Here is an 11,352-nt window from a genome sequence, read left to right as displayed (position 1 = left end):
TCAGCAGAGCAGTGGCAAAAGTTGTTGATGTTGCCATCAAGGGGCACATACCAGTATCCTGCTCACTGATACAAATTTGATGAGTTCCATCAAATCCACTGGGCTCTATATAGATGTAAGAGGTTAATTCCAAGGATGAGGTGAGAATGACTGCCCTTGACATCAAGATAGCACTTGACCATTTGTGGATCAAAGAGCTATAACAAAACTGAAGTCATAGAATCATAGAAACCCTACAGTGCAGAAAGAGGCCATTTGGCCCATCGAGTCTGCACCGACCACAATCCCACCCAGGCCCTATCCCCACATATTTACCTGCTAATCCCTCTAACCTATGCATCCCGGGACACTAAGGGGCAATTTAGTGTGGCCAATTAACCTAACCTGCACATCTTTGGACTGTGGGAGGAAACCGGAGCACCCGGAGGAAACCCACGCAGACACAGGAAGAATGTGCAAACTCCACACAGACAGTGACCCAAGCTGAGAATTGAACCCAGGTCCCTGGAGCTGTGAAGCAGCAGTGCTAACCACTGTGCTACCGTGCTGCCCCATGCATCTCCTGATTTCCTGGCTTGTTCAGCGCCTACAAGTCAATAGCAATCAGGTGAAAAACTCTCCATTTTTTCATGTCCTACCCAACACAAGACCTGGATGACATTCAGGCTTGGGTTGATAATAGGCAAATAAAATGTATGACACACATGTGCCAGGCAATTACCATCTCCAGCAAGTTGGAATCTAACCACCTCCCCTTGATATTCAACAGCATTCACATCATTGAATCCCCAATGCTTCAACATCCGAGGGGTTAGCAATAACCAGAAACTTAACTGAACCAGTCACACAAATAATGTAGTTGTAAGAGTGGGTCAGGACTGGGCATTCTGTGGCGTATAACTCATCTCTTGATCTCCTAGGCTTGTTCAGCACCAACAAGCTACAAGTCAGGAGTGGGATGGAATATTCCCCACATGCCTGAATAAGTGCAGCTCCAAAAACACTCAAATATCTTAACACCATTGAGAACAAAGCAGCCCACTTGATTGCCACTACAATACACAATCTTAAACATTCGTTCCCTCCACCACCAGTGCATTGGCAACATTGTGCCATCTACAAGATCCACTACAGTAACTCACCAATACTTCCCAATAGTACCTTCCAAACCCATGGCCTCTATGCCTTGAAGGACGAGGGTAGCAGGCACGTGGACATAACACCATCTGCAAGTTTTTTTTCCAAGTCACGGACCATTCTGATGTGCAAATATAGTCATTCCTTGACTATCACTTGGTCAAAATTCTAGAACTTCCTTTCTAACAACACTGGGTCTACCTGCACCACATGGACTGGAGTTATTCAAGAAGGTGGATCAAACCATCTTCTCTAGGGCAATAGAGATGAGCAACAAATGCTGACCTTGCCCATAATGTCCACATCTCATGAACAAATAAAAAAATTGCCTTAGTTGGAACTCTCTTCCTCGAACAACAGTGGATGCTGGATCGATAGTTAGGTCTAAGTCTGAGATGGACAAATCTTTATTGAGCAGGAGTATCAAGGGATATGGGCCTGGGTAGGTACATGGAGTTAGGCCACACAGCAGCCATGATCTTATTGAATGGTGGAGTATGCTCAAAGGGCTGAATGGCCTACTCCTGTTCCTGTGTTCCTAGAAAGATTCCAGACGAGTCAGTGGAGATGTGTCTAAGGACTGAAACTAGAAATATCAGAGAAAGACAGCTCCATAAAGAAATATAACTATTAACCAAGTCAGAATTATTTTTTTAAAATACACAATTGGCAAGTAACTTCCAATTTTTGTCAAGCACATATATATTAAGGGAATGTTATGAATATTTTAATACTGAGATAGAGTAATTCTGAACTATGCTAATCTTTGTCAAGCTAAAAACAGTTTTAATGTAGTTCATAAGTCAAATTATTCATTTTTTTATGGTGATGAGGTTAATTATTAGCTTAACTTTGACAATGTGTAAAAAAAAATATTAGTTGCATATAACATACTATTGTTGTTTTAAAGTTATACAACCAGCAATAGACGAATGCTGGTTTCATGTGAAATTAGATAGGGGATTCAGGTCAGTTAATTGTTACAACTTTCTGATTGTAACTGCCTACAATGTCAATTTTATTTCATATATTTTCATTGTCTTGAAACTTAGTTGTTTTTAGTTTAAGATAGCTTTAATTGGGCAATTTATCATTGGACAGAAGAACCCAGCACACAGTGGAAAAGTTGCACTTGGTGTTTGAAACAAGAGCCAGACAAAGTGTTGGACAGATTTGCTTACCGAGCAGCTCACAGCTGAAAGACTCCCAAGCAGTTTTACAGAGAATGCATTGTGTATTTATCTTTGAGCTACCATCATATTCTTTTGGCAAGTCATCCTGTTTCATTTGATTGCCTCTTAGAACCATAGAAAATTACAGCTCAGAAACAGGTCTTTTGGCCCTTCTTGTCTGTGCCGAACCATTTTTTGCCTAGTCCCACTGACCTGCACTTGGACCATATCCCTCCACACCCCTCTCATCCATGAACCCGTCCAAGTTTTTCTTAAATGTTAAAAGTGACCCCGCATTTACCACTTTATCCGGCAGCTCATTCCACACTCCCACCACTCTCTGCGTGAAGAAGCCCCCCCTAATATTCCCTTTAAACTTTTCTCCTTTCACCCTTTACCCATGCCCTCTGGTCTTTTTCTCCCCTAGCCTCAGTGGAAAAAGCCTGCTTGCATTCACTCTATCTATACCCATCAAAATCTTATACACCTCTATCAAATCTCCCCTCAATCTTCTACGCTCCAGGGAATAAAGTCCCAACCGATTCAATCTTTCTCTGTAACTCAGCTTCTCAAGTCCCGGCAACATCCTTGTGAACCTTCTCTGCACTCTTTCAACCTTATTCACATCCTTCCTGTAACTGGGTGACCAAAACTGTACACAATACTCCAAATTCGGCCTCACCAATGCCTTATATAACCTTACCATAACACTCCAACTTTTATACTCGATACTCCGATTTATAAAGGCCAATGTACCAAAGGCACTCTTTACGACCCTATCCACCTGTGACGTCACTTTTAGGGAATTCTGTACCTGTATTCCCAGATCCCTCTGTTCAACTGCACTCTTCAGAGTCCTACCATTTACCCTGTACGTTCTACTTTGGTTTGTCCTTCCAAAGTGCAATATCTCGCACTTGTCTGCGTTAAATTCCATTTGCCATTTTTCAGCCCATTTTTCTAGTTGGTCCAAATCCCTCTGCAAGCTTTGAAAACCTTCCTCACTGTCCGCTACACCTCCAATCTTTGTATCATCAGCAAACTTGCTGATCCAATTTACCACATTATCATCCAGATCATTGATATAGATGACAAACAACAATGGACCCAACACCGATCCCTGCGGCACACCACTAGTCACAGGCCTCCACTCAGAGAAGCAATCCTCCACAACCACTCTCTGGCTTCTTCCATTGAGCCAGTGTCTAATCCAATTTACTACCTCCCCATGTATACCTAGCGACTGAACCTTCCTAACTAACCTCCCATGAGGGACCTTGTCAAAGGCCTTGCTGAAATCCAGGTAGACAACATCCACCGCCTTCCCTTCATCCACTTTCCTGGTAACCTCCTCAAAAAACTCTAATAGATTGGTCAAACATGACCTACCACGCACAAAGCCATGTTGACTCTCCCTAATAAGTCCCTGTCTATCCAAATATTTGTAGATCCTATCCCTTATCACACCTTCCAATAACTTGCCCACCACCGACGTCAAACTTACTGGCCTATAATTTCCCGGATTTCTTTTGGAACCTTTTTTAAACAACGGAACAACATGAGCCACCCTCCAATCATCCGGCACCTCCCCCGTGAATACTGACATTTTAAATATGTCTGCCAGGGCCCCTGCAAGTTCAACACTAGCTTCTCTCAAGGTCCGTGGGAATACCCTGTCCGGTCCTGGGGACTTATCCACTCTGATTTGCCTCAAGACAGCGAGCACCTCCTCCCCTTTAATCTGTAACGGTTCCATGACCTCCCTACCTGTTTGCCCTATTTCCGTAGACTCCATGCCCGTTTCCTCAGTAAATACAGATGCAAAAAAACCATTTAGTATCTCCCCCATCTCTTTTGGTTCCATACACAGTCTACCACTCTGGTCTTCAAGAGGACCAATTTTATCCCTCACTATCCTTTTGCTCCTAACATAGCTATAGAAGCTCTTTGGATTTTCCTTCACTCTGTCTGCCAAAGCAACCTCATGTCTTCTTTTAGCCCTCCTGATTTCCCTCTTAAGTAGCTTCTTGCACTTTTTATACTCCTCGAGCATCTGATCTGTTCCTTGCTGCCTGTACATTTCATACAACTCTCTCTTCCTCTTAACCAGTGTTACAATCTCCCTCGTGAACCAAGGTTCCTTATTCCTATGAATAAGTTCCTCTTCTATGAATAAGTTGCAAACCTTTCCTCTTCTATGAATAAGTTGCAAACCTTCTCACGTGCAACATCAGCTGCAAGCAATGATTTTGTTTATGTGAGCACTGTGTCACAAATGCAGTGATGCAGTACAAAGAAAAACGACAAGAAGATTAAAACCACATGGACCACCTGTTCTCCAATCTATGCACCAGGCACAACAAAGGCCCAGTCCAATCAGTACTGCAAAGTCCTCCACACTAACTTTTGGGGACTTAGGCCAATCATGCAACAACTTGACTCCACTATTGGGCAATATCCCAAACTGTTCAATTAGCATCCCTAGCTATGCCCTGTACCAAAGATGAAATAGACTCACTCGTGGCACAATGATATGCAATCAGGAGAGAGTGGGCCTGGGATTCCTTCTCCATGTTGAACACTATTTGGAAGAAGCAGTAAAGTTAGCAATGGGACATAATGTACTCTGGGTCAGGGACTTAAATGTCCTTCACCAAAAGTTACAAAGTACTACTATTGCACAGTGAGTACTGACCGAGCTGGCCAAGTCCTGAAGGATAAAGTTGCCAGACAGACTTGTGACAGGTGCTGCAAGAGCTAATGTGAGGGAAAACCTACAGGCCCTCATCATCACCAAGTGCAACTTTTCCACTATGTGTTGGGTTTGTCTGTCCAATGATAAATCACCCAATTAAAGCCATCTTAAACTAAAAACATAGTTATTTAATTGTCACCACTATTCACAACTGGATGTGGAAGGAACGAAGAGGTTTGATCTGATCCATCAGTTGTAGAATCCTTAACTTTGTCTGGAGCATGTTACTTCTACTATTTAACATGCATATAACATATGTTGTAGCTTCAACAGCTTGGCACCTCGTTTTCAAATACACCTTAGTGCCGCTTCTAGCATATTCTTCTACATTCATCACTGAATCAGTGTTGATTGCCTGACTTGATGGAGGAGGCTCTATTGACACCTCTATCCTCAATGGCAGAGCCCAGCACATAAGTGTAAAAGATAAGTTTGAAGTGTTTGCAACCATTTTTGGCCAGAAGTGCTGAGTGAATTTTTCCTTCTGCCAATTCCTGATGCCAGTCTTGAGCCAATTTGATTGACGTCACTTTGATTCACATAGGGTGGCATGGTAGCACAGTGGTTAACACTGCTGCCTCACAGCGCCAGGGACTCAGATTCAATTCCGGCCTTGGGTCACTGTGTGGAGTTTGCACATTCTCCCCGTGTATGCATATGTTTCCTCCGGGTGCTCCGGTTTCCTCCCACAGTCCAAAGATGTGTGGGTTATGTGGATTGGCCATACTAAATTGACCCTAGTATCAGGGAATTAGCAGGGGAAATATGTGGGGTTACGAGTATGGAGCCTTGGTGGGATTATGGTCGGTGCAGACTCGATGGGCCAAATGGCCTCCTTCTGCACTGTAGGGATTCTATGATTCTTCTATGATTCATGTTACTAGGTCAAAATCCTAGAGCTCTCTACCTAACAGTACTGCGGAAGTACTTTCACCACACTGATTGCAGCAGTTCGAGAGGATGAACCACTGGATTATCACAACATTTAAGGATGGACAGCAAACACTGGCCTTGGCAGTGACAGCTAGATCCCATCAATGAATAAATAAAAATATATTGAAAGCGTCATTACTTTGATTATTTGAGGAAAATAGTTTTCAAGTCAACCTATTTTGAACATTTGAATTTTTCCAGTCAATGTAATTTTGTACTTCTTTATTCGCCAAAAACAGTGAGAATTCAATGGGTCAAAAATTGCTGAAGTGGGTTATGTCATGATCAACTCTATAAATTGGATCTGCTCCAAAACGATACCTTTGCCCTTACGGCCTGCAGCACCAAGTCACTAACTTTTGGCTGTCCTCTTGGATCCTGAGCCCACTTAGCTCCAAGTCTGCTCCTCACAGCTCTCTAACTCAGAGCCTATTTCTTTGCTCCTTTCTCTCAACTTACTTAACAGGATCTGTTTCTGATCTCTATCCTTATCCCTTACCTGGCACTGTCTTCTGGGACCTGCTTCTGAAACCTATCTTTGTTCCTGCCTAGGATCTCTTCCTGTCCCCTCCCTATGTCTTGCTTGCTGGAACACTTTCAGCACAATGGCACTCCAGATCCGGCCACCTCACCTGCCGTTTCGGGCCATTTCACTTACTTTTCTTTTGCACATTTATACAGGGCTGGTCCCAGCTTAAAGAACATGAAAATGGACAAACTGCATGTGAAGCCATTTCCTGCCTGGCGCATGCACACAAGGCCCTCGGCTCTGCCTGCTGTTTTAAAAGTAAGGTGAGCATTATGAAGGCCATGGGGAATGATCAATAGATCTACCCGTAGGCTCCGTGGAATACAAGCTGCCTTATTGAGCAAGCGGGGGTTCACCCAATGGGAAGCAGCCAGCAGGGGTTTTTAAGCCTGTAATGTTACCCAGAATGGCACTGTATGACCCGAGGTGAAGACTACCTGAATGTAAGCCATGGCAATGGCCTTTTCCTTTGGTATTGGTGACGGGAAACAAGCTTGTGCCTGAATTACTACATTGGCGATGAGGAGAAAAATTCCTTTTTCCCTCCATCTTTCCCTCTGGACATCCTCTGAACATCCAGAATTACTCCGGTCAGAAAAAGCCATTTTTCCTCTTTTCCAGGAACTTGAGCCCTATGACACCAGTCGGGAAGACTGAGCCCATTACACTGAGCGTGTTACTGCTTCCATGGGGGACGGAGGGGGTGGGGAGGAACTGTGTGAGGTTATCAGTAGATATCATGGGGGTTTTCAGGAAGGCCTGGAGAAAATGGAAGGAGCCAAGGCCAAGATCTACATTGACCCCAACATTACACTTAGGTACTTCAGAGCTAGGCCAGTCCCTTACTCCATGCTGGAGAAGGAGGAAACTGAACTCCAAAATGAAAGGGTGCCTTGAAAGCTTGGGTATAATAAGACTGGTGCAGTTTGCAGAACAGGCCGCGCCTGTCGTTGCTGTTCTTAAGCCGACAAATCAGTTTGTCTTTGCAAGGACGATAACTGATGGTCATGTGTCTCCAAACTCAATAGGTACCCAATGCCTGGACTGAAGATCTGTATACCAAGCTATCAGGTGGCAAGACATTCTCCAAGTTGGACATGAGCAATGCCTATTTCTGAAAGACATGCTGGTTAGGTGCATTGACCCAAATAGGCGCCGGACTGTGATGACTGGGGGAATTTCACAGTGACCTCATTGCAGTGTTAGTGTGAACCTTACTTGTGACTAATAAATAAACTTTACTATTTTCAGCTTGCATTGGATGTGTCCTCCCAGAAATATGTGACAACACAAATAAGTGACTCTACCTGTTTGCCTTTCGGGGTCTCAACAGCATGTACCATCTTCCAAAGTGTTATGGAGAACATCCTTCAAGGACTACCCAAGGCAGCAGTATACTTAGATGATGCCTTGGTCATGGGGGCTTCAGAACAGGAACGCTTAGCCAAAATAGAAGAAGTCCTGCAATGATTTTCTAGGGTGTGAGTTTGCTTGAAGAGGAAGAAATGTGTTTTCCAGGTGGCCGTAGTAACCTAATTAGGCTACTGAGTAGGTGGCATGGGGTTATACCCAGTAGAGGATAAGGTAAAGGTAATCAAGAAGGCACCAACCTCAAGGAGTACCACAGAGTTAAAAGTCTCCCTGGGGTTAGTCAATTATTACTGAAAATTTATCCCAAATTTTGCTTCCATGCTGACCCCTTACATGTCCTACTACAAAAATAACACTGCTGGTCTTAGGAAGCTTCGCAGGCAGAGGATTTTTCTAAGATTAAATGTCAGTTACTGTCATCCAACATCCTGGCCCACTTTGACCCAAAGAAAGGGTTTATTTTAACCTTTGACGCTTCCCCATATAGGGTCAATGCAGTGCTGTCACACTGCTGGAAAGATGAGATGGAAAAGCCCATCACATATGCCTTCAGGACCTTTCAGATGCAGTGTGATGATATTCTCAAATTGAGAAGGAAGGGTTGACAGTCGTATTTGGTTTGAAGAAGTTCTGTCTATTGTTATAGTTTTTATAGTCACCAACCATAAATCCTTACTGGGCCTCTTCAAAGAGGACAAAGCAATCCCCCCCCCGCCCCCAACTCATCCGCTTAGATACAGTGTTGGGCCTTGTTATTGATGGCCAATGAATATATTCTGGAACACTGCCCTCGTACTGAATTGCCTCCCATTTGCCCATATACCTGGCTACATTACCAGCAGTAGAAGAGGTTATGATGACCCTGAACTGCTTGGAGACCTTGCCAGTGTCAGCAAGGCAGATTAAAGCATAGACTCAAAGCGACCCAACCTTATCCAAAATTAGGCGCATGATTTTACACGGGAGATTCCAAGGATGACCCTCCGAAGAAATGGAACTCTATCTCATCAAGAAATCTGAATTTAGTGTTAAGGACAGGATAGTTCTTTGGGCGTCTCAAGTAATTATTCCATCCCCAGGACAACATCCAATATTAATGGAACTATATAATGGCCACCCGGGCATATCCAAAATGAAGATGCTGGCCAGGAGTCTGGTGGCCCAGTCTTGATTCTGACTTGTAACCTGTTCCAGGAAAATCAAAAACCTACACCGTAAGCATCCCTACACCCATGAGACTGGCCTGGCAGGCCATGGGTGCGTGTATACATAGACTTTGCAGGTCTCTTTATGAGTTCTATGTTTTTAATCTTGGTGGACGCCCACTCGAAGTGGTTGGAGGTGCACCGCATGAGTGCTACGACTACTCAGGCTACAATCAAGAAATTGCAGCAAGGCTTCAGTATACATGGAATACCAGATGTCCTGTTTTCTGATAACGGCACAGCCTTCACTAGCGGTGATTTCCAGAACTTCGAGCTCTCCAATCGATGTGACACGCCCTGACTCACCTTACCACCCATTATCAAATGGATTGGCAGAACGAGCAATTCAAACCTTCAAAAATGGTTTGAAACAACAACTGGCGACATCCATGGAGACTAAACTGGCACGATCTTTGTTTGATTACAGGACCACACCACACACAACAGGTATTGCCCCAGCAGAGCTGTTGATGGGACGATGGCTTCGTATCACGTTGAGCCTATTATTCTCAAACTTGGTGGGGAAGGTGGAGTCCAATAGGAGAACCAAAAAAGGAACTTCACAAGGACAAAAAGATATTTTGCAATGTGTAATCTGATTCATGTAAGGAATTTTGGGGGCAGTCCCAGATGGGTCCCCTGGGATCATTATGGAGAAAACAGGACCATTTCTTGCAAGGTCAAAGTTCAGGGTAAAACCCTAAAGAAACTCTTTTTTTTTGTTTATATATCCAATTCAATCCAATCAAAGTCCAATTCACAGTCTTAGCAAGTGAGACATTCCAGATCCAAGCTGACAAGACAGGGCTCTCACTTCCTGCCTTCGGCTTGATCTACATGATCCAAGCTGATTGGGGTAGGCATTGCACCTCCTCCAAGGCTTGATCTCATTTGCATCTCAGCAAAAAGGCCGCTTTAAAAAATTGCTTCAAATGAAGCCACAATGTAACCTTATGACTTCAACCAAGTACAGCATGTTGATACTACACTTGATCTTAGCCAAAGGGCCGAGAAGCGAAGCGGTCAAACCCTAAAGAAACACTTAGACCACCTCGGGGCCATGGAGTCCTTGCCCGAGTCCTCTGCCACTGGCCATGGAGATGATCGCTGCAAGTGCTAACCCTTACCTTGAAGCTGACTCCACGTAGGCCCTTCTGGATAGTGAAGGTAAAGACTCTGAGATGGAGGCTGAAGAAGTGGGCCTCTGTGCTGAAGCGGAACCTGAGGAGAGACCTTCTTCGGTAACCCTGCAACGCTCGCTCCAAAAAAGATGCCCTGTTTGGTTTATACAGCATGACCCAGCTCCACGTTCAATGGACCTCCGTTGAAAAGCACCAAGCGTTGAAAAGGACATCCTCGCAGCGGAATGCTAGGAGAAACATGGACCTAAGGTGGGGGGGGGGGATGTTCTGATGACCACGAAACCAAGTAAGAGTTTTAACAACACCAGGTTAAAGTCCAACAGGTTTATTTGGTAGCAAATGCCATTAGCTTTCGGAGTGCTGCTCCTTCGTCAGATGGAGTGGCATCTGACAAAGGAGCAGCATTCCGAAAGCTAATGGAGTGGCATCTGACAAAGGAGCAGCATTCCGAAAGCTAATGGTATTTGCTACCAAATAAACCTGTTGGACTTTAACCTGGTGTTGTTAAAACTCTTACTTTGTTTACTCCAGTCCAACGCCAGCATCTCCACATCATGACCACGAAACCCACAGGGGATTATTATTAGATCTGTCCATGGGCTTCGTGGAGTACAAGCTGCCTTATTGAGCAAGCGCAGGCTGAAATTGCGCAGACTTGCGCAATGAGAAGCAGCCAGTGGTGGTTTTTCAGCCTGTAACTTTACCTCAACCAGCGTTGTAGGTGCCGAGGCAAAGACTACCTGACTGTAAGCTGCGGGAGTGGCTCTTTCCTTTGGTGCATGATAAAGGGTGTTTGTTCAGAGACTGCTGCTGGGTACAAATATTTTGCGAATCAGAACATGATTGTCTGGTAATCGTATCAAGCTGAACTGACAATTTGATTAATTTATCATTTTAAATGTGTGGGTATGTTTCAGCAAAATAAAAGAGTGATTTACTTTTTAATTTATATCTGTTAAGGATAAGGATTTGTAACACCTCACAAGCATATTGTTACATATTGCTATTTTGCATGAACTGATACATGACTCAAGTGGAACTGAGCGCCAGGGTCCACATTCATTTATGCTGTTATAGTTAACTGAGCATTTTAGGTTGTATGTCCAGT

At 44.1% G+C, this 11,352-nt stretch overlaps 1 non-coding gene across 1 annotated transcript; it reads right to left on the bottom strand.

The window, feature by feature from the left end:
• Window positions 1-9,939: 9,939 nt before the first annotated feature.
• On the bottom strand, window positions 9,940-10,121 carry LOC144505702 (U2 spliceosomal RNA). The gene has a single exon (XR_013499846.1). It is a non-coding gene; the product is annotated as a U2 spliceosomal RNA (small nuclear RNA).
• Between the last annotated feature and the right edge of the window lie 1,231 nt (window positions 10,122-11,352).

Source organism: Mustelus asterias, chromosome 16 (genome assembly GCF_964213995.1).
Source record: "Mustelus asterias chromosome 16, sMusAst1.hap1.1, whole genome shotgun sequence".
Lineage (NCBI taxonomy): Eukaryota > Metazoa > Chordata > Chondrichthyes > Carcharhiniformes > Triakidae > Mustelus > Mustelus asterias.
The sequence above is the reverse complement of the archived record's forward strand: the minus strand, read 5'-3'. Positions and strand labels throughout refer to the sequence as shown.